This window comes from Tympanuchus pallidicinctus, unplaced genomic scaffold (assembly GCF_026119805.1).
Source record: "Tympanuchus pallidicinctus isolate F22 unplaced genomic scaffold, pur_lepc_1.0 scaffold1, whole genome shotgun sequence".
Taxonomy (NCBI): domain Eukaryota; kingdom Metazoa; phylum Chordata; class Aves; order Galliformes; family Phasianidae; genus Tympanuchus; species Tympanuchus pallidicinctus.
This window is the reverse complement of record NW_026294618.1, coordinates 24,763,242-24,786,322: the sequence shown is the minus strand read 5'-3', so window position 1 is coordinate 24,786,322 and position 23,081 is coordinate 24,763,242.

The following is a 23,081-nucleotide window of genomic DNA, read 5'->3' as shown; positions in this document are numbered from 1 at the left end:
GAAGAGTAGAAGGCAGTGTCAAGAAGCTGGAGACCCTAAGCTCCTAATATGAACAAAAGCAGTCCTATATCTATCTTCTCTTGTGCCATGGCCCACAATTATTTAAAAAATTCTGCCCAAAATCTACCCTACAGATGCTTTTTCTCCTTTTACAACTGTCTGTTATTCCTAAAAATAGCTGCGTTCCTGAAAATTAAATTCAGCTTGAGTTTAAGAGGTCTGGGTTAAGTTTTAACCTTATTTAAAGGTCTCAAATGCTGCAGAGTTAAGTGGAGAGTTCTAGCAATAACTGCAGAAAGCCAGCAGAAGAAACTGGCCTGAAATCTTTAGGTCCTGGCACTGACACAACATCCTTTACTTTGTTTATGCTTTTCTTTCACTTAATCAAACTCCTCATAAGATTTATTACTAGAGTTTATCAACACAAGACTTGTGCAAACACAGCTTTATTGTTATCAGTGTCAGGTGAATGTTGTAGCAGTTCTCTCCCTGTTGTGTGCCAGACCTCACAGCATGTATTCTTGTCCTCATGTATTTCAGATAAGCTTAGACGTGTGCATCAAAATTTGGACTGATGATATCTATTTACTATATACTATACTACACACATTCTATGCTATACTCTATCATGGAGAGCATTGCTGCTTTAAGATAAATCAAGAAGTGCTAACCCATGGATCAAGAAACTGCGGAAAATTGGAAGCAATACGCACCAGCACCTATATCTAGTCAACAAAACTGAATATGCTGACTAGGGGACACTGGGTATTTCTACACAGTCAGTTTAATATTTTCTCAGGGGTCAAGTCTAAAGAAACCCTTATCCGCTAAATAATTCTAGCAATAATGTCATTGCAATCAAAGATTTCTTACAATCCTAGCAGGCTAATCCAAAAGACTATGATTGTCCCTTCATGACATAAAGATCAAAGGAGAATTGATTGCAACTGTAACCTAGACAGTTGCAGTGTTGCATCTTCCATTCTGAAGAATCAGCTAAAGGTAACCAGCAACACCTTTCTAAATTTCTTCTTAAAATTCGTTATCACAGAAACAGTCCTAGATTGCTTTTAATTTTGCCTTGAAATGAAAAATATGAAAAAATGCTGTGAGCCAGGTGGAGATCAGATATGGTCTCCTCCATGGGCTGCACATGGAGATATGTTCTGCTCAGTGCCCATGGGCTGCAGGGGGACAGCCTGCTCCACCCTTGGCCTCTCCTGGGTCCATGCTTCTGGTCTGAGCCTGGAGCACATCTTTCCCTCCTTCTGCTCTGAGCTTTGTGGCTGCAGGGCTTTTTTTTCCCCACTTTCTCACTCCTCTCTCCCAGCTTCTGTTATGCAGCTTAAATTTGCTTAACCATACACTCCAGTAAGATAAGCAACTGGGGAATGTAGATGCAATGAAGAGAGGAGATTAAATGACTATGTAGGCAAACAGATCATCATGTCACAGTCTTTGTCTCTGCTCCAAACTATGAAATAGTCATTGGCTAATAGACTGGGAACTGTCCTAAAAGAAACAGCAAATCATTTAACATCTTTAAATATTTGACAATGAGAAATAAAGCACTTATAAATTTGGATGGCAGCTGAGCATAGATTTTGAGGTTTGCCTGCTTGGACTGCATTGCCTTCCTTCTTTATCTGTCCAGACTTTCTTTTGTAACTGACTACTGTTTCCTTTCATCTTCCTGTAGGTGCTCATGATAAGCCCTTGCTGGATTTAAACTAACCACAGAAACAATATTTGTTAATTGACATATTACGTGGAAGTTGTTTTTTTTCCGAGAGTATGTATTGACAAAAATGCACACATTTAGAAAATTGACATTTTACTGCCAGTGTTCTTCTACTTATTATTTCCACTTAGTGATTACCAAATTTTGTTTATTTCCTGGCATGCTATAAGATAATCTCCTCTTCCTACATCCTATACACATGAGCCACCTTTGGCTACCACCAGCCAGGTAGTTCACTAAATGAATTAACAACTTACAAATTTACCATGCATCTTATTTTCTGCAGAACAGGCTTTCACACTACCAAAAGAGTTTTCATGGATAGAGTGGGGCTACCTTGTGGTTTAAACAAATGTGAAGTGTGTCCTTGATGCAACCAACTTAATCAAACACATCACTGATTCTTCTGGTATATTATTTTCGTTTAGCTCACATGAGACCTGTGTTATACGTTTTAATTCTTCAGGCACTTTAATCCCTGGTACAGACTAAACCCCCACATTCTCAATGAGAAAACAGAATAATTCTTATTTTCCTTTCTACAAAGAAAGGTGGTCTGCCAGACTGTGACTTCTTTGTGCCTACAGTTACTGTGTATCCACAGCATTTTGGAAAAATTTCCTGTACTTAAAATGAAAAGCTTTGTTATCAAAGGCAATTGTTTTTAGAAATCTTTATAATTTATAATTTATAATTTATAATTAGCATAATTTGTGGCAATTTTTCTAACTATTGAATACTTCAGTCACAAAGATTATTCAAATGCTCAGGTACATTTCTGGTAGTACAAAGAACTTCACAGCAAGCTTAACTGACAGGTTCACTATTTGCTTTCAAAATGTTTGACAGCATTTCAAACTGAAGTTCTAAATTTCTACTGAAATTTGTGAGGGCATAACACAGCTTGAAACTGGGTAAAAATTGTGAAACTAAGCCCAAAGAAAACAATGTGCTAGTATGTATTGGTTTTATAAAGCGTGATACTCCTATGCAGCCAGCTAATCAACAGGTCAGAGCATCACATGGGGCACAGAGAACCAGCTTTATTTGTAAACCAGTGAGGGTTGAAGCCAGATATTAAAAAAGAAAGTCAATTGGGAAAATATGTTTGTGTTTCATTATAGATCCAAGGTCATTGGATTGTTCCTACTGAATGATAGACATTACATTTTAGAGTAGTAAGAACCTTCAGAAAATTAATAAATGTAGATGCCTTTACAGAAATTGATGCTGTTTAGTTGATTGATTCCTTTCATTTGTTTTTAAATTTAATACATATCTTTAAATGTCAGGAGGTTTGATTCTGGCTTTCTACTTATGCTTGACATTGTGAGGAACTGCTTCAAATCTATGTATTGGCTTTTGGATCACTCTCTCAGATCACATGATCACTTCATAGCTCTTTTCAGCTAAATTTCTTAAGGTCGAAGAGATTTTTTCTCGGCCTGTATCTCAGACCAGTGTGTGTCCTGCCTGGATCTACCTTTGTTGCCACTTCTGTATACATCATAGTTGAAGGCCTTCTATATATGTAACATGAATTATCTATTAAGTGAGTGAGCATGCTCAAATTTGGAGGAAGCTCATCATCTTAGAAATCTGGTGTAATCTGTTTTCCAAAAATTATTTAAACTTTGAAATCTGAAACACCTAATGGCAGCATTTTACATGACCATGTAACTAACTAACTCTTTTAAAAAGTAGGCAAACTCAGAAATACGGGCTAGGTAAGTTGACAGGTGGATTGATAACTGACTGAACTTCCAGGCCTAAAAAGTTTGTGATCACAGTTGAAGACATGAAGTCCAACCAGAGGCTACTCACTAGTGGAATACTCGAGGGGTTGATGATGAGGTTAGTATTGCTTAACGTTTAGTGACCTGCGTGATGAGAAGTTGGTGACACAGAACTAGGAGGAGTAGTTGATACACAAAATGTATGCTCTGCCATTTAGAGGGATCTTGTCAAAAAATGGGACAGTAGAAATCTCATGAAGTTCAAGAAATGAAAATGTCAAGTCATGCATCTCCGGAAAAATAACCTCAAGAATAACCCCACTTGCTGAAGATTAAAGCAGAAAAATAAAAAACAGTAGAATGGAAGAGTAAAACAAGAAAGTGATTGACTTGAAGAAATTATCTAACTGATAAATAAGTAATAATGCAAATACTGCTTTTCTAACATTGTCTGTACCTAGCCCACAGACTGTCTGCAATGATTTCAAGGTGATTTCAAGTACAAGCAATTATATTGATAGCCACTGATTCTTTTCATCAGAAGATCATATTCCAGATGATATTTTACATCATCTCAGTTGTTAACCCCCACCCCACTTTGCTACTGACAACTTTCCTACCCGCACATTTATCTAAGTGATAAAAAGAGTACTTTGACAAAGCAGTAAGTGGAGAAAATTCTGATTTTAGTTGATGTCAGTCCATTATTTGATTTGGTGGATATCATTTATCCTGGTGGGATCAATTCCTACATTGCACATTTCTAACAAAGGCATTCAATAGAGTAGGAAGTGCAAATTCCATACAAATGTTTTTGAGACATTTGGAGCACATGGTCTTAAAAAGTCATTGTGTATTTTAAGCACTTCAGTACGTACTCACGTCATTATACTTCTGAGGCACTGAACCATAACCCACTGAAAAACTTACTTCCAAATCTTATTGTACTTTAATTAATGCCAATTTCCTACAAAATGTACATATAAATTAAGGTTTCACCTTAAATAAGGGCAGAAAGGAACTACTCAATAAAAATATAAAAAATAATATTTTTATAACAGGTTCATTTTCTCCAAGATTTGAAATAAACAAATAAAACACTCTACAATATATCATAGAAGATATTAGATCACTGAATTCACATTTTAGTGCTTTCCAGCCAGAAATGTCATAGTCTTAAAAAAAAAAAAAAAAAAAGTAAAACAAAGTGAGTAATAGTTTCCCGAAAAGGGATTCAATTGTGAATAGCATGGACAAGTGGAAAGAAAGGGAGAGTAACTTCAAGAAGAGAAGAAATTTAGGAGAAATAGAAAAACAGGATGTTATTTTCAGAGATAGAATCCTAGATGACAAAAAAGAGATACCCTCAAAAAGGGTCTTTTTTTCTTTGACTTTCATTTGATTACTATTCATATGGTTCAGTGTGAATCTCTTCAGCTCCTTGATGGTTTTCAGATTTGTTGAATCTTCAGAAGAAAAGATTTCTGAAAGATCTAACCAGATGGAGGTATGAACACAAAGAAGATATAAAACTGAATCGGGAAATCTGAAAAAAGAAATAGTAGGGAAGAAGAGAAGGAGAATGAGGATTGCAGACAGTCTGTGGGCTAGGTACAGACAATGTTAGAAAAGCAGTATTTGCATTATTACTTATTTTGTTATTAAAATGCATATGTCATTTTTTCCTTAATACTTATTTTACATCATCCTGGAATTTAGTCTACTAAATGCTTTGGGGAAAAAAAAATGCAATATGCAATTCTGTTGTAGTGTTACAACTGAAGTCAACTGTAAAAATAAAAATAAAAATAAAAATAAAAATAAATAAATTGCTTTTCTGTGGGAACATTCTATTGCCTACATAGATGAACCATGGTTCAGAATGTAAAACTAAGCTCTTTGCTAATCTATTACACTGAAACATGGGAGACAGATGAAAGTTGTAACAGGGATGAAGTTTTTTATACACAATTGCCTTTCACAGGACAACAATCTTGTGGTAAGTGAAGCTGTTGCCATCTCAAGGAGTCTTAAAGAGAATAAAAGGGAATTTGCATGACCCCATTGTTTGTATTTCAACTAAATTTCACCATGGAAAAACAGAAAAACCATACTTAAATGAAATGTTGTGAAAAAGACAATATTTCCACATTTCAGCTTCATTATTGTTATACAAGGATATGCTTAGCTGCACACTGTATACATAGCAGCGCTTTTTCTGAAACTGGCACTACACTTCTGGTGCTTTTAGAGGCACTTCTAAAGTTTTAAAGACGAAATATCACTTTAATAGCTACATGACATCCAGGTCATTTGCAGCATCTTAGATATGTATCATTTTTATAGTCATGTAAACAGTGAAAACTGCAAAAACACATCTGTTATCATCCTATGTTACAGTTTCTTGCTCATTTTAGCTGATTTTTTTCTTTCTTTCTTGTTCAATGATGCAGGAGAACATAGGATGTAGCAGCAGCTCTGAGGGGTTCGTGAGGAAAATCCACAGAGCTAATTTTCTGCATCTTCTCCAGTGAATCTCTGGTTTCTTCCAGTAATTACTTTGCCTGTCAGTCACAATTAGAATTATGAGGCTGTGGCAGCTTGAACCTTTGAATCAGAGAAGAGGTGGCTGGGGAAGTTAGTTTGAAAAATGGCTTAAAATAAGCAACTTCAAATGCCACATCAGTCATCAGTGTCCTCTGTAGTCCTCATGAGAAGGACGGCAGTGACTCTAAAATGCAGGTGATTTTTAATGATATTTATTTTAAAGAACGATAAATGCAAATCACGTTCTCTGGAAAGAAAAAGGTACTGTAATTCAATAAACCTTTAAGTAGAAAGATAAAACTAGCATAAAAAATGAACGTCAAAGAATCTTTAGATGTTAAATGACAAAGCATCCCCAGAAATTTAGAAAATATTTTATTTATATTTTTCATATAATCAAACCCTCAAGAAAACAAAGATGAACTAACAGTAATGTTTAAATCACAACTGGAATTAGAATATACCTGATGTCAATCTTATTTGGATCTAAAATTACATTTTTTTACTTTCATGCCTTTATTTTATAACTGGCCTCTAATTTCATTATGAGCTTGTTCATTTACCCTGTTAGAGTATGTTAAAAATACTGGTGGACAACAAAATATTGGTTAAGAGCCTGAATTTATATGATTTGGTCCACTCTTATTCCTTTCCAAAAGGTTGAGTAAAAAGAAAACTGTTTTAATGTTCCTCTCAAGCATTTTAAAGCATTTCAACACTATTCAGTTTGCCAATATCAGAAAGGTTCATAGGAATTAGGGAACTATCATCATGTCTGGACTACCTTTAAGCCCAAGTGGTGAGAAAACAGCTGAGCCTCTCTGTCAGCAGCAGACCTGTATTTTCGTTAATTCGTTAATCTTTTGTGTTTCTGAATCACTGGTTTGTTGACATTAATAACAGTTTTACTTAGCTAATAGACTCTACAGAAAAAAAAAAAAGAACAAGACATAAGAGAATGATAGCAAAAGAATATATTCACAATACAGTGTTTCTTAATAACAGAATTTTCACTGTGCAAGATTAGGATATTATTCCAGTGAAAACAGGAATACACCAAAATAAATAAATAATTATGTAGAGAATTCATAGATTGCTTTTACTTTTTCATCATTTAAGTGAATTTCATAATTCCTTCAGAGGGAGTTGGCAATATGAGAAATCCAGCAAGTCTACATCTTTTTTTTTTTTCTCAAAAATTCCCAACATCTGGATCTCAAGTTTTGAAATCTGTAGTATGCTTATGTGTACCTGAGACTAGTGATGAGAGTGCTATAAGGATGTATTTTGTTGCAACACATAGTGTTGCTGCGGTAACACAATTTATCAAGTCATGCGAATACTATTTAAAAGCTTTCTTGAGCTTCTTCGCTATATTTTTTATTTTACTTTGAGAGCACACATCACACAAATTGGAAGTGCAAACTGCAAAAAGATACTAATTTACTGCTGTGTGAAGATTTGCTTCACTATGCTGGAAAACATACCTATAGCCTGGAAATACATACCACTTTCAAATGAAAGATAGAATGCCATCTGATGTTGTTCATAAAACTTTCACAAGGCAGAGTAAATTGGAAGGAACTCTGCTAACAGAAAGCAGCAATCCTATTCCTGAAAATCTGAATCTGAATTCCAGGGGTCCCCTTAGTATATTGTCCTAACAGTACATGCATGCACAAATCTTGAAGCCTAGTAAATGCTCAGTTAGAATAGAGATAACTAAAAGGAATTTTTTGAGAGATTTGTGGATTTTCTTTTTTTTTAAATATAAGTCTTAAGAGATTCATCATCACATTCATGGTTTTTGTTGATTACTTACATAGTGTAGCAAGCTTATTCAATGTAAGAGTACCTAATCTCTTTGCATGACGGAACTTCTATGAACACATGAAAACAGCAGCATTCTCACCAACTAATCACAAATAATTAGGTAATAAGACACAACAGAAAAGAAAGAAAATGATACCTTTTTACCTGGTTTTGGACAAGCTCAGTGGGAAGTTGGGATATATATGATAAACTGACTGCAGTCCCACTCTGTTGCCTACTTTTTTTTCCATAGACAGAAAGGGAATCACCTATGTCACTGGCATCCAGCTTTTCCAATTGCAGGTATCCCTCAGATTATTTGCACAGGCTAGAATAGTTCAGATTATCTATTTTGTAAACTCACGATCCCTATATGTTCCTAAACAATTGTGTTTAACTGAACAGCTATTAGAAGTTCAAAAACTGCTGTAGTGGACTGAAGTAAGACAGGCAGATTAGCAGTATGACTAGTGCTCTACTGCTGAAAATTTCAGAAGTTTTAAGAAAACTGTTGACACTGTGTCTTGCTCCAATTTATAGGAGGGAGAGGAGGTTCTTTGATATGTGTATACCCGGTGTGAGATTAAAGAAACAACAGTTCAAATGTTGATCTGGCCAGTTTATTACAAATCTTAATCAGGAAGATAAGAAAGGGGATGATGGACAAAATTATGAATTAGGGTGATGGGGAAGGGAAGAAGGGTGATAGAAAAGGTAGGAAAGAAGCAAGGAGTCTTTATGGGAAGAAAGAGGAAGATAGTCACCACCGTGGATCCAGTGTGGTTTGTAGTTCAGTCATTGATCTTCAGTAGAGGCGGGTCATCAGGCATTGTTGTTCTGTTGACAACAATGATGACTATGGTGATGATGGTGACAAATTTCCAATGGTAGTACAAACTTATTTATAAGTCCAAAGTGGTTGAGTCAGCTCTTTCTGGAGTGACATCTTCTGGCTTTTGGATCTCAGCAGGAACTTCTTTTGTTCCCATCTTCCTGGCCTTGCCAGCAGATAAAAGGGAGCAGGGAGGTGTCCACTTGTACCCTGCCTTCACAGGATACAATGGTATCATCCCTGTCTCCCATAGCAAGCTGGTGTTATTTACAGGCTATATCTTCTGCTAGTAAAAGTCCTGAGCACTCTCTTCTGAAGGCAAACAGCTCCAAAGAAATACTTATTAATATAAAATTGCCCACACAGTGATGTTGATTGCCACATGGCAACACCCATTACTCATCTCCTAGACAAGTCAGTCTTATCACAAGAAATATCTCAGGAAGCAAGCTTTGAGCCAGGAAACAAAGGATTCATGCACACAGCAAAGATCAAATCTGCTTCAGTAAATGCATTGCTTCTCCTAAGCCCCAAAGAGGTGAAAATGACCTTCTTCATCCTTAGTGTTTGGCAGTCTATGTGGGATCTCATCCCAAAAACAAAGTCTTCTGGAGAGAGCAAGAATACAAATTTGAGTCTAGAAAACCACCTTGCTCCTCTTCTGTGCTACTTTAGTTACACACTTCTGGTTTTTTATTATTGTTAAGCCAAAAAAATGTATCAGAAGTACACACAAAAGGAGATCATTTTCAAGCAAGTTCAGATCTAGCCAGAAGGGCTGTTAACAGGACTCATATTTATGTGACTAAAATTTTTGCTCATGGGACAGTCAGTGGAAAAGGGTAATCCTTTCCAAAGGTTTTGATGGAATAAAATGACAATAAATGAACTGTAATAAAAATGATCTGTTTGCCTGTGATAGAGGCTACAGTTCATAGGAGAGTCCATAATTTTATTAGGCCTTGGAGCTCTAATAAGTACTGGAAATGTGTAGTAAGGCCATGAGTGTCATTTTATTTGAATAATACCAAATTATTTGAAAAATACCAAATTAATCTAGTTCAAAAGACACATTTTGTGGAATGAATCTGGAATAATCTGGAAGCCTCCTTAAAAACAGTAAATGTAAACATGCAAAGTATTATTTCTTAGGCTTCTTACAATTAAAATGTTTTTCATTGAGATTTCTACTGGGTTTGCAACAAGATTCTGGTAGAGGACCTGCAGGGCCCTCTGCAAGGTGGGACCAGGGCTACCTTGTGCTATGTACAGCCAATTCCAGATGACCCCAGCTCAGGGCATGGCTGGGCCTTACAGCCAAGATGGTGGTTCCTTGCATTTCTTTCCTTTGGAGATTATTTTTGACATAGTTCTAAATACAAATTACTGTGTAATTCAGCATGACAGAAATAAACAATATCTTTACTTTGCCCTGCAAGAAAAAGAGTAATTGCAGTAGTGTACTGGGAGGAGAGGTGGGCTGATTCCTCCACAGTGTTTTGTTTGTAGATTCCATGCTGGACTTTTTTCATACAACTGCAGCAGGGCCACTAGAAATCCTTTAGCTGCTTATTTGGGTGTGAAAGAAGACACAGTTACCATAGCCAACATGACTAATTCTCTCAGGTACCCCAGTACACAGCTGTCAAGGGAGGCCTTAAAGTCTGACACTGCTTCCAACAACTCTGTCTAGGAAGGACTTTTGCTTATTTCAAAGGAGGTAAACTCTGCAACATCTCTGGGCAACTATCAGATTATTTAACAGCCTTTTTAAATCAAGCCTCTGTGAAGCATGTGGGGAATGTGACTCTTAACAAAGGCAAATAATTAGGCCATATGAGGGTGATTTCCATTGAAAGAATAAAACATATCATGGCAAAATCCAAGTTTCTGTTAAAAAATAAATAAATAAATAAATAATCTGGAGAATTATAGCTTCTTAAGTATGATTTTTGCTGAATAATGTGTTAATAGGGGAATATAAAGTATTTTCCTTATCTCAGTCTGGAAAATAAAATGATTTTGAATAAATCATTTCTCATAAAACTTTGCATTTTGAGACAGATAACGAGCACAGAAAATTTCAGCCTTGAGCAAAGTACAAATGAAATCAGAATACTAGGATAGGAAGAACTAAGCTAGCAAAATAGAAGTGGGGTTACATAAACAAATAGTAACAAGTCATATCTCAATTTGACAGATAAAAGTGAGAAGTTCTGCTTGTGCAACACTCTGCCTTGCCTTGTGCAGAATTTTTCTTTTCTTCAGCACATGCATTATTCCTTTTACTTTTCTAGAGAGCTAGCTCAGACTGGGTTGTTTTTTATCATTATTATCTGTACTGCTGAACTTCCTTGAAATATAGAACAACTACTTTGGTTAAATTCTGAATTAAATTATATCACCAGAATATATAGCAAGATAGTATAGACAAGGGGTTTCTTAATGGGCAACTTGGAGGGTATGGACCTAATAAGTACCAAAGATGAAGCATTCAAAGATTACTTTTCTCTCCATATACTACAATATATTGAAAAAAGCATTCATAATTCAGATGAAATAATTTCCTCAGTTGGGCAGGGGATCGTACTATAGGAAGCTTATTGTTCAGACCAAAGCTAATGACACTTGTTAGAAACAAAATTCCATGTATGTAGAGTTAAAACATTCTCAGGAAAAAAAAAAAAAAAAAAAGAAAAAAGAAGAAGAAGAAATCTCATAGTGCATCAACAGTAAGCCTCTGAGAATACAGCTATATTTTTAATAGAACAAATAATTAATAGTACAAATAGGCATGAGTACTGACACTCAATCATATAGTGTTAAACTGTAAGAATCTATGCCATGGCTTCATCTAACATTCTCCCAGATAACTCTGATGCACTTCAGGAACTAACACAGGCAAAGGCTGTGAAACCCCTCTGGAGGCAGTGAAGGTGTAGGAAGCCTCTGTTGGAGGCCAGGACACTCTTATAGTACAAATAAAAACAATTACAATGTGCCAGGGGCCACAAAATTAAAGAAGAGGCTTGAGGCTGCAGGATTTCCTAGGCTACTGAAAGCCAGAAGCCTACTCAGTGAAGATATTACAATCTGCATGATGGAGCTCAGAAGGTTGATACCATGGAGAAAAAGTGACACCCTATAGAGTTAATTCAGAAGTCTCTGAATTAATTACATTTATAATATTATTATGTGAGTTTGGTGCAAAAACTAGGTATGAAATATTTCTGACAAAAAAAAAATATATACATATAGTAGTCCGTGTTAGGGTCATCTTTTTTTTGTGACCCATTCCTTATCAACCAGATATACTCTATACGTTATTCCTGAAAGCTTATGAGTGAGTCTTCATGTAGTACAGTTGCTAGGGATATGGTTTAATACTCCGAATCCAAAGTAAAGTGCTATGGATTGATACAAAGCTTAAAAATTGAGAACTTCAATGGACTAACTTGGATGAAAATGGCACTGTGTTTTTGGAGGACAGATGTGTAAACTCCAACTGAAGCCATATTTGCGTACAAAGCACTGCCAAAACAAAGAATATAGTCTGGTGGAATTTCTGCTGACCTTACTACATGCAAAGATGTGCCAGCTTTTGAGCTTTAACTGTTCCTCCTCTTAAAGGGCAGCATCTGGAGTAGCCAAACTATAGACGAAGTTCAGATAGAAAGAAGAATAAGTGTTCTTCTTCCCTACGTTATTACTCCTATTTACTTGGTAGGATTTTGAAAGGAGTCTAACTAAGAAAGGTTTATCAAAGTATGAGACAAGAATGATAGAAGCATTAATATAAATATGGATTGAACTGAAAATCTTTGTACAGAAACAAATACTGCTTGTAACAAATCCTATCCTATTCATTTGAGGGGGAAGTTTGTAAAAAAAAATATGTCACAAATGGTTAAATAGTCCTTTGAAATTCGTTTTTACTATATAAAATGGATGTATTTATACTTGCTTTGATGCTATAAATATACTTGGCTTGAAATCTTCAGCACAATAAATTCCAAACACATATAAAATGCACCATTTGAAATATTTTGTATCTTAAAAATCTCCAGCAAAATTAAGTACGATGTTACTAAGTCTACAATTAGAAATGTCTTACAGTTATGTTTCCTGAAGAAGATGGGAGGAATGATAGATGGAAAGCCTGAGACTGCTGCAGTCATTACAAAAACCTTGTCACAGGATGTGGTCCAGTGATAAACAAGGTCAGGCAAGCATGCCATCTGCCCATGGAATATCACACTGACGTGCTGTTTTGTGTCTTTTACAGCTATATACTTTTCAATCATTTAAAAACAGAAGCAAAATTCCATTGGAAAAGAAATGCTTATTTAGCAACTAACTAAATGTATAGTAAAACAGGCAAAAAAAAAAAACAAACAAAAAACCAAAACCAGAAACACAGCAATATGTTCTTTATACGGCAGTGAAATTTGCAGTTTAAAACACATTTCACACCATGCATCAGCGATGAGTAATTTAAATGGGAAGGAATCTAGGTTCAGCTGTCCTCCTTTGGAAGGTGTCCTTCTGTGAGCTGTTACCTTGTTGGCACTGAGCAGTTTGTTCTGGTCTCCTGCAGAGGAAAAGAATTATTGCCATTCCTCAGCTGACTGTTGTGCTCTGTTCACAGTGTGACTGAATTGGCTGGAGTAAAGCAAAGCTTATTAAAACTGTTTACTACTATTTCCAGAATGGGACTTTGGAAAACCAACACTAGCAGATTCAGAATGATGCCTTTCACTTTCATTAGGCAAAATGATTTTTCAGAATTCTGCAAATGTATGGTACAATTCAAACATGTGCAAAGTGGATATAAGATTCTTTTCCTGTTGCATCTTTCCTTGTGAAAAGTAGAAGTATCTTGTTTTTAATTTTTTGAAAGCAAGGAATAAACTACCTACAATTTGTGTCCTTGAGTTCTGCAATTTCTGCATGTCATTCCTTTTAAAGAGACACAGGTCTTCCTGGCTTCACTTGTGTGAGGAACTGACTTTATGTTCTTTTGAATTATGAGAAGTAATGGAAGTCCTGCTCAGGATGCCTTACATTTACTCCATTCAATACATGCCTGTACCAAAAGGTTTTAATTCAGAGAAAACTGTACTGGCAAAAGTGGAAATGTGGAAAAAAAGAAGTAGGTTTTATTATCACATGCATTTAAGAACTCTGTATGGATGCATTACACAGGCGTTTATTCACAATTATGCTGCATTCATACATTGCAGCATAGGAGGCCCCATCTTCAAAGCCATAGAGATCTGCCTGCCCCTGTTTGAATGCACACTGAGTACTTAGAAGGGCCATTAAAGGCTCCAGCAAATTGCAGCTTTTGCATTACACAGTATGCTGAGATTTCTTTTCTATTTCTTTCTCAAGAAACATGAATATCAAAGGATTATGAAAGGATGGGCAGGTGGTTTCCAGTGGCCTCACACAACAGTCAGCACTGTTAGCTGGCTTTATCAAAAGGAAAAGAAGAAGCTTTTTTTCTATAGATGGAGTGAGAACTACCTGGCCCCGCTACACCCTCAGGTCTGTGACACAGAGGCAATTACAGCCCTCTAGTTTCTTACAGATTTCAGAGTTAGCCAAGTACGTAATGGGGTATATAAAATACCTTGTTTGAAAATATCATAGGTAGCCTGAAATTTCTCTGCTTGCTTTGAGTTTACATTGTGTGTCCAAGGACACATTTTCTAAGCATTTTAAACATTTTACTTCCCCTGGCTTTCTAGTTTCATTGTATATATTTGAATTCTAAAACAAGTATAGATATTGAGTATTTAAAATATATTTGAGAAAAATATACTGACATACATAAGTATGCAAAATTCGAAAGACTGTTATGATGGGATATGTATAGAAATAAGTAGATGGGATGTTGAAGAGAATTTTAATGCTGATTTTAGCTTAAGTAGATTTTCACTTTTTATTTTTACATGATGTCTTCACAAGCACTTTTAATAAAATATTCCACTGTTTTTTTGATCTTTATTTGAGGATTGATTTTGGTACTGACCACAGTAGTGTTGTCCAGAACATCATTCACATACATGTTTATAGTTGTGGTAATGACTTTTAAGGCCAGATCAATACCTGAGTATTCAAAAATATGCCTGACTTTGGGTATCTTGAGAAGCAGGATTCATCTTGAGAAGATCCCCTCAAAAACAAATATTGTGTGTCAAAGCTAAAAATAACTGACGGATGGGCAGCAATGGTTTAGCAGAATATAACTGTGGACTTAACATGGCAAGGAAATCTCTGTGAGAGGTGCCTAAGATCAAAATCCTGCAGTTATTCTTTGAATCTTTGCTGTCTTTATGATGTGAATAAATAATAAGTGGCATTTTTCTGCTTGCTCAGATTTGGCTACATGCCAAATCTCACAATGAATATAAAATCTGTTGGTTAAGGGTAGAGCTGTTCTTTAAAACTTCCTTTTGATTTGAGCCTGAGGATTAGACAGTATCCTGCAGGCAGGCTTTTCTTCAGCTATTTCAGCAGATGCTCTGAAGTAACTTTGAAAACATCAGGCTACTGTAGGTCTTCTAGACCATCTTAACGTTAAATAACAGAGATAATCACTTTCAGTTTGTGTAGATAATTAGTGCAGAAAGATATATATGCATCCATTTCACAAAGTGTGTGTGAGAGAAAGCAAGTCTTGAGTTTTACATTCCTCAGTTATAATTCATAAATTCAGTTTACAATAGAAATAAAAGGAAGGGCTTTTTACTTTTCAACATGAACACTGATTTGAATTTCATTTATGTATACTCTTAAGTTATATTCATATGCATGACTCTGGAAATGTAAATCCTGTTTCACTATTCTACATGCTTGTTTTTAGAGTTTTTTGAAAGTTAGCAAGAGAAAACAAGACATTATCTCAGTCTGCATTCTTCAGTGCCAAGCATTACATTTGCTTTATTTGTTGACATTTTAAACTTAATTCCTTACATATATTATTATTTTGCAACTAATCTCACACCTCTTTTCTTTCACTACCAAATTCCAAGTGCTTCTCAGTCAGTTTTGTTACAGCTCAGAGCTCTGATTTTGCCTTGAATCCCTTTGCTTCTTCAGGTCTATTCTTCTGTTTTTATGTGTGACAATCCTGTTTACTCTGGAAAACTTTTTCATGCTTGTTATCATTTGTTTAGCTTCTCATATACTTATTTTATATTTATTTCTCTACTAGGCACCAGAATTTCATCTACTTCAGTAAACTTTAAATTGGCCTCAGGGGAGCTTTACTGAGCTTCGGAAGTTTGCCAGAAAATGAGCTGGGCTCATTTTCAGAAGGGGAGAAAAAGCATATTAACTCCAGCAATAATCTCTTTTGCGTGGGGCAGACAAGAGAATGTCTTTTCCAGGGTCTTAAGAGTTTGGGTGTGCAGATGTCCTATCAAAAGAGGGCTGGATTTCTGCAGCCTTTTCTGCAGGAGGAAGAGGAAGAGTCATTTTTCTGCAGTCCAGCCCAACATTTGAGGCAGGATGAAGCAGTGGAACAGAAACATTTGTAGTAAAGGTCCAGATAAAAGGAAAATAGTTTAGGCCACAGCTTTATTAATACCTGGGGAAAAAAAACAGGTGGAGAAAAGAACATACACTTGTACTAGTCAGGAGTGGTTGAAAGAGATTTGTGAGTTAAAACTTTCTTAGATTATGCTTTCCAGAAGAGTAAAACAGTATCACAGCTGGCAATGAAAGCAAACTACAGAACAAAGGAGAGATGGGGTCTATCTAAGAAAAGTGTGAAAAGCCTTGGTGAATGAAAAAGAGCTCCTGCTTCCTTTGCACATCTACTTGAAACAAACAAACAAAACTGTAAAGACTGATTTTATTGTTCCTAACTGAAAGCAGTGTTCAGTTCTTAGAAAATAGAGGAAAAAAAATTCAGAAACTAGGGGAAGAGAAAGAAACGCTTTTATTCTGCCTGCCTAGCAGTACACCATAGCAGCTATAAGAATTAATCTCAACTGGTGTAAAAAGGAAGGCTCATGCCACTGCTTCTAAGAATTTTTTTTTCATGAGATAAGGTTAGCAGAGTTTTACATACAAAAGCTTCCTTTTCCTTATGTTTTAGGACACATACGTGTATTCATTTTCAGCAAGAAACTCTGTTATGTTCCTTGAGGCAAATATTTGACTTGTGCTGACTGAAGGATTTACACCTCTGCATTTTCTCAAATAACACAGATAAATCAGTGACAATACCCAAAGTGCAGAGTTGGTGCATTTGAAGCAATGCAGAAGATGTTAAACAATTTCACAAAATATCTGTCAATGTACTCTGGGACAAGTGATTCATACCTTTTTCCACTGCAGGATCAAATAGAGCAACTTCACAGAAAAAACTAGGGAAAGTTTTCTGTTTTCTCTTCCTAAGAGCAGGTAGATGGTAGGAAGCAGGGATGATACAATTCAGGGCAATGGTAGTTTTAACAATCTTGCGCAGAAAAGGCATAAAATAAGAACAAACAATGTTATGCAATAGATGTCTATTATCAAGTGACAAACCAAGCCAATAAAGCTGCTATTCTGATAGTTTATTCTGTATTGTCAGTCCATTCAAAGAGCCAACAGGAGCATTATATTATATTATAGCATTATATTATATTATATTATATTATATATGTATTGCACTGTCAATACAAAGCTAACAGTTTTAGTGCAGGATACTCAGTGTTACTAGACATTTATAGTGGACAGAAACTTGTGAGTTCTTAACAATTTAAGTTGCTCTGAAATTAATGCCTCCTGTTTATTCCTGTGAAAACTACACAGATACAAAGAGCACAATGACACTATCTGATAGCAGAAATTCTTAGCTACAAAGCAGTAATTTTCAACATAGCCATCACTTTTGGCTATGCATTTTCACCAGTGATGAAAAAGAGCCTCCATGCTACACTTGTAAAAATCTGCAGGGCTGTGTGGAACTTGGCTTGTTTTTCATATTGCTGTTGCCATTGGGTGAAACACGCTACCCACAACTTCACTGTGCTCGCATCCACTGTTTGGTCTCCGTAAACATTCAGCAAGTGTCAGTGAATGTCAGTGGATGTAAGTTTATCTGCATGGAGAAATCCCATGACACACCTTTGCCTCATTCTCACTTCTGTGTCAGAAGCCATTTTGTCAAGGGTGCCCTTCTGCTACCATGTGTTGCATAACAACAACATGTAATGGAATACTGGTGGTAAAGTTCAACTGCTTCTGCCATACCATCAACATCCAGCTCTGACGTCGTGGACCAACATAATAAAAGAGGCATTTCTTTTGTTTCAGTTTACCCAGTAGTTGTGCAAAGGAAGCAGGAGCTCTTTTTCCACCTACATCAGCCCACATACTTGGTCATCATATAGAAATGGAAGTTATCTATGGGGGACAAACACTGATAGAAGTAATTTTTTTTTCTGCTATCCACGGACATTTTATTCATACTCTTTTATTTCTCAGATATAAGCCTTTGCTGTATCTTTTTTTCAGTTTTAATGAGTCATGTGTAATGACTGCTTTCCTGACATGGACTTTTGGTTCTTTGATCATTTCTATCCATTGCTTGTGATTTTATCTCACTGATTTTTAAAATTATATTTAAGTTCTTTCCTTGTCCTTTTTTTTTTTCCCCCTCAGAAATGCTTCTAATTTTTGTGGCAAATCCATGCTTACTCTGTAGTTTGGTTTGATTGTATTACTGTGATATTCATTTTTTATTCCCTTTATCTTCCACACTTCAAATCTTTTTCTTCATGATCCTCCCTAAGTTTTTGTGTTTATTATGCTGATCTTTAACTCCTACACTTGCTGTACTTTCGTTTAGCAAGAATTTATCTTATCCATGGCATTTATTCCTTCAGCCTAAGGAATTCAAAGCAGCTTCCCTACTGAGTGTTATTTTAATCAGAAAGGTAGCACTCCAGGGCTCATTCTCTAACAAGTTTCTCTACACAGCATTTCTCTTTGAGCCTTTAATGTTTTACTCCAATTTTAAAGAAATTTAAAAGTTGTGAGACTTATTAGTACATTAAAATATTAGAACATTCAGCTTTTTATCATTTAGAGACACTATACTGTATTTCTTTTCTAGAGATGCAATTCTAATGTTCAAATGTTACAATTGAGCATTTTAACAGAATGCAGGCCTGAAATTTGATTGAAAGATCCCTTTCTATAACAAAACCTGGATAGAAATATTGCACATAGGTTAAGAATGGCCACACATCTCATTAAACTGCATTGTTTTGAACACTTTTCTAATGCAAGAGAGATTATTTGATATCTGAGGTGAACAGAAGAGTTGTTCCCACTAAACACAAGAAGTATTGAAAAAAAAAGTCTTAATGAAATTTTCTAGCTGATTTTATCTTTTATAAATGCAAATATTGACTTACTGCTTTCAGTTAAGATCTTCGCTGAAACATAATTTCTTTCTTTCTTGATGTTCATTGAGCACCATCCACTCAAACTTACTGTTATTGCCTTCTTTAATTATTTAATGTAATACTGTTAGATAAATAAAATTATTTATATGTTATTTGCTAACTATGTAAAGATTTTAAAAATCAGTCATATGAAAGAACTACACATGATCACATCCTTCTTATGACCTATAAAAATATGATGAAAAAATGTGTACTGAGGGTTACAAGATCAGATGTACATTTTTTATTATATTATACAGTGAAAATCTCTGGTAATTTTTAGGTAAAAGCATGGACTACACTTAAAAATCATCAGCTCCTAAAGGATTAAATTAAAGGATTTTGAAAACCAGATTTTATTCTTCGATCATTTAGGATCTATGAAGGACATTTAAAATCTATGTGATTCATAGAAATCATAGAATCACTCAGGTTGGAAAAGACCTTAAAGATCATTGATTCCAACCACAACCTAACCATACTACCCTAACTCTAATAACCTGCTGCTAAATCATGTCCCTGCACACAACATCCAAACTGTTTTCTAAACAAATCCAGGGATGTTGATTCTACCACCTTGCTTCGGAGCTTATTCTAGTGCTTAACAACTCTTTCTGTAAAGAAGTTTTTCCTGATATCCAACCTAAACTTACCCTCGTGCAACTTAAGACCATAAAGACTGTAGATAGTTAGCTAAAGTTTTCAGTAAGATCATAGGATTATTAAGGTTGGAAAAGACCTTTAAAATCAACTACTCCAACCATAAATGAATCACCACCATGCCCACTATTTATGTCCCTAAGTGCCACATCTACAAGTTCTCTGAAAATCTCCAGGTCTGGTGATTCTACCACTTCCCTGGGCAGACTTTTCCAATGCTTAACCACTTCCTTTGAAGAAATTTTGTTCAGCTATGCTGTCAAAAGCAAGAATTAATTTGTGATTATTGTGCAGCATTTGTTGCATGCCACTGAACAAAATTTAAAATTTTTTAAGGAAATAATTTCATAAACAGATGAGATTATAAGAGTCCCCAAAATAACAAGTATTAAGAAAGCAACTTAGAAAAAACACTTAAAATTAAACTCTAACATCTGCATCGCCCACTACTCATAAAAAAAAAGCAAACACAGGTAAGTTGGAAATCATGTCAGATAAAAAATTTACTGCTAAAAATATTTCACAAATACTTTCAGGAAAAAAATGAAACAGTTTTCAAAGTATAATGATCAGAAGAAAATATAGCTAATGGCTTCACTGACTGCAGAAATTAAGGAAAACTGAAGTAAGAACAGAGAAATATCACTGAAAGTGCAGTGTTTTAACTGATTTTGTTTTCTGTATCAGAAAACAGTGCTCAAGAACAAGGAAAAGGAAAGCTCAGGGCAGCAAATACTGTATTTGTTGCTAGCTCAGAATTTTCACTTTTGTTTCTTTCTAAAAAAGAAGCTAAAAAGAATTTCATCTCCAACAAAGGCAATAAGTAAATAGATAAAAGTTGAGAACTCCTTACAGGTTTCTCAGAGTAAGCACCAAAGCATGAAAAGAGAGGGGAAGGTTCTATATTTTGAACCTGTCTTAGCTTGTTCTTTCAAATGTAATGTATGGGAGCAGTAATGTGATTGAAGGTCTTTTATAGTTTCTGTACCCAAAGTCACCATTAAAAATGGCTCATATCTGAATATCAGCATTCTGTATTTTCTGTGGTTTTGATTTCTTCCCTGAGCCACATTTTGGCTATAGAAAAAAAAAAATAATCTAAGAATTAAAGCAGAAGGTGCATGGTAAAAATTCTTGATCTAACTCCGAGTGAAATTGCTTACTCTCTTCTGCAGTTTGTAACTTGGAAATACATCCCTGGACAGTTAGGGCTATGAGTACCATGGTCTCTTGTTGCAATTCTTCTTGTGTAAATTAGGAGCAATTCATATTATCACTAACTAGATTTTTGGAAGAGTAGGTTCAACTGCTGTTCTGGGTCCAGAAAGGGTCTGTATTAATGCAAAACTGCTTTCAGTTATCTTATTAGGAATTCAACAATTCATTTAATTGTCATAGAACTATAGCTCTTTTTCCATGAAGGCAATTAGCACAGGTAAAGCAGATTTGCAAACAAGTACTTAGAGGTTGTAATTCACAGAATATAGTAATCCCAGAACTGGTGTTTATTTCTCAGAGATTCATTTCCTGCAGGTTTCATTTGAGGATGGTGTCATCATGTGCAGAATACTGATACAATTCTTCATTAATGGCTATCTAATAAACTACAGTTAATCCATACTAGGTATCATCAAATCTAAAATGTTAATGTGCTGAAAGATTTTCAGATTGGAGTGATACTTTGAGCTGTTTTTCAAAGAAAGAATATTCTCAATACTCAAGCAGTAATTCAGGGATCCATTTTAGTATCATGCTGACTGATACTCTTCAAAGCCAGCAAACAAAAATCAGAATTATAGAGTAAGACAAGGCTGTATATTAAATTATGTAAGTGATCAAATTTCCTCTGAAATGTAGGATGATTGTAATTCTTTGTTTTTAAAACTTCTATAAAATCTGTCAATTTATCTAGAAGATCAGTAATCAATCATGGTACAAAAATAGGCACTGCCAAAAAACAAATACAAAGATGTTCACTGTATCTCTCAAAGCAATATATTTTAACCTTTTTAGGAGTTTGAGAACAGTGTTATTTCACAATCTCAATCTATTTTCAGCAGTTTATTAAAACCCATGTACTGCCTTTGTTCTGCATAAGCAATTCACTCCAGCAGTATTATATGCAGCTTACAATCAGTTTGTGGTTCAGAGAACCTGTATAGTATATTCTGATTCTGTTCCTTGTCACTTGATTACCAGATTTGTCAATAATTTAAGTTTTGTTGAAGGACAGATAAAACAATCACAAAATTGCAGGTCTTGAATGGACCTCTGTCATGGTTTTATGGTTTTTATCAGTATTCCACTTCACAACATCATGCACTGGGAATTAAAGAGGTAATGCTGCAGTTCTGTGGACTGTCAGTATTTCCAGTCTCCTGGTCTAAGAAGAGAAGAAGAAACTACAGCTCCCAGAAGATTTCATTTTTCTGTTTCCATTTTCCTTTTGGAGGGAAAGATAAAACTGACTGGGAGTCATGAGAATGCCCTCTTTGCTCCCTGGCCATCTTGCCTACAGCATTAGAGTGAGAACTGCAGTTTTGGCAACTTGCGTTTTATTTGATTTATTAGCTTCAACTCCAATTATATTGTGCTAAATTGTATTATCTCATATTTTGCTACTGTATTTAGTAAAAGTTGTTTGGTAAAATTTTAAGCTTCTTAGATGAAAGTTAATTGTATAATGAAGCATGGCACTATATTTTATATTAAAATATATATATATATATATATATATATATATATATATATATATATATTTGGAGATATTTCCATGTAAGCAAAGGCTGCTGCTATGCAAAGCAACCTGAAGGAGAGAGAGCTGGAAGTCAGAACTGTTTTGTGGCAAATTCATAATTGTTCTAGACAAGTTCATCTAAACAATAATATGTCATCATATTGATAACGGAATAATTCCTATTTTTCCAATTTCACTGTGGTCTACAGTCACTGACACCCCAATCAAAGTGGGTATGAGCCTTGGGAATTTATTTATTTTTGAATTTGGGTGCTGTAGGAATGGAATTTCATTTTAAAATACTACAGCAGCCTGATGACATTAGAAAAAAAATGATGCACAGCATAAAAAGAAAAGAGAAAAAAGTGCTCTGTAATCACATTGCTATTTAGCATTTCAGGATGGGAAAGATTTCTAATCTGTCATGCTGCTAAAATGAAATGGTAACATATTTCTTCATGTATACAAGTAGGCAAATACTGACCTATTATTTTCAGCAAACTCAGAAGTAACTTGATGTGTTTCTATAGTAGAACATATATATTTTTATGACAGCTAATAATGC